We start from the raw sequence: 2,242 nt of genomic DNA, 5'->3' as shown, positions 1-2,242 counted from the left end.
TGGAGTCTACTAACTTTTGAGTGCTAAAATATTTTGGAGTCTACTAACTTTTGCACAGGCTGTTTCACATTTTGTACTTCATGTGCATTCAGCACGGTGTATAACACACAAGGCCTACTTTCACAATTGCACAGGAGATTTTGACAAACTAGACAGAAAGGATATTGGTGAGGTTGTACACACAGGCAGAGAAGGATCTGATGCCCATGGCTAGAAAGTGTCTTTAGGTAATAGTTAAAGTTGAAAGCTTAAAAAAGGTAAATACGAACTTTCTTAACTAATGAAAACTGTCTTAAGAAGATAAGAAATAAAAATAACACAATTTGGATGAAGTGAGCAAAATCCAAAATGCCAAAAGATTATTCACACTAAACACATTGGACCCTTAATAGGCAGTCCAATGAGAGGATGAAGATCAGGAAACAGGTTATACACCCAGGTGCACCATCCAGCCAGGTGAATGAAGCACAGCCTCTGGGACACGGCATCTGTGTAAAGCAGAGGCCTTTCTCTCCTCCTGTCCCACTAGTTTCTACTTGGCTCGTTCTTGCAGAAACTTTATCAGCAAGAATTAAACAATGCCAAGAAATCATTTAAAAGGAGAGAGAAGTTACAATTTGCACAAATATGAAAAAAATAATTTCTCTAATTTAAATGTTTAATTTTTTAATTGCTTGTTAAAAAGTTTGTGTAATTATTAAAATTGTAAAATTAAAATCAAGTTATTGCCAATGCAAGAAAGGAGAAATAAGGAGTTCATTTTAAAAGGTCTCTAGTGACTCCAGATTCAATCAGACATGAGTCTACTCTAGTTGAATATTATCCAGAGTAAAAATGGATATTTGCATAGATTCATGCTATTCAGAGTGTTCCAAGGGCCACTAAGAGTGGCATCACTTGGCTGTCTGACAGAAATGCAGACTCCTGCACCCCACCACAGGTCCAGTGTAGCAAAATCTAATTTTACAAGACCCCATATGATTTGCATATATACTAAAGGATGAAAATCACTGATTTTGATTTCCTTTGATTTGATGGAAATTCTGGTGATTTAGTAAGATACTATGATAAATTAAAAATAAACAAGTAAATATACTCAAGCATTTTTCCCTGACATTTTCTATGTTATCCTTTATCACTTTTTCTCTCTTCTATCCACAAACCGAAGATCATAGAGAGTTCATCTTTTTTTCCATATTCAAGTCAAATGTATCACAAAGTATTTAATAAACTAATTCATTTTAAAATGTAATAATTGATAATGCTTATTTTGTCAGAGGGTGTGTATATATTTTGTATCCTTTAATAAGACAATAGTACACTCACTAAGACACACACACAAATACACACACACAGAGAAATACAATCCTCCATGATAGAATTAAAACAGAAAGTTTTTGTTTTATTTGACAAGTTGAATAAACTATGTTTTGCATTATATGATACAGTATATTAGCAATTGCCCAGAATTATGATAAAGTTATGTGTGATCCCTGGTTTAAAACTAAGGCAAATTAAAAGGAAAATATTGGTTTATTTCCTGTTTTATAATTGTCTATCGGCTCACAAATATAAGATAAGATTTGGTGGTATACATTCATAACACGGTATAAAGTTAAAAGCTTTATTTGAGATGAACACTTTTACTCTGGGGAAACAATTTATATTTAATTAATTCATGTACTGCAATAATCTCAGTTGTCAATACAGTTTATGGCCTGGGAAATCTGTGTGAAACAAACCACAAAAAAATAGCGAGAGAGAAACAGAGATAACAATTTAATTCTTTTTTTTTTTTCTAACTCAGTCAGTCACTGGTTTAAACCAAACTCATGAATAATTAATTTGGAGGACATCTTTATATCTGCCAAAGTAGTTACAACCAAGCCATATATTACTAGCAAACAAAACTATTCATTGCAGATAAAATGTGTAATTAACTAGAGGTTAACAATAAAAAGCAAAACAAGTATTATGCAGACTATTTATAAATTTTATCATGATATCCACCGTGTTAGTAAATAGAATTTGCAGAAACAAGTTTGACATAGTTTGTGTGATTCTTGACATTAAAGACTGAATTTTTCAATTTTTTTTCCCCCTGGTAATCTTTCAGGAACTTCACATAAAATCAACATTTTTACTTGATATTCAGACTCATCATGTTTAACATCACTTTGTATATATATTAAAAGTACAGGAGAAAGGCACAAATAACTTGGTAGAATCTCAGGGATAGTAT

Source organism: Galeopterus variegatus, unplaced genomic scaffold, assembly GCF_000696425.1.
Source record: "Galeopterus variegatus unplaced genomic scaffold, G_variegatus-3.0.2 Scaffold12487, whole genome shotgun sequence".
Classification (NCBI taxonomy): Eukaryota; Metazoa; Chordata; class Mammalia; order Dermoptera; family Cynocephalidae; genus Galeopterus; species Galeopterus variegatus.
Note: the sequence above shows the minus strand (reverse complement) of the source record.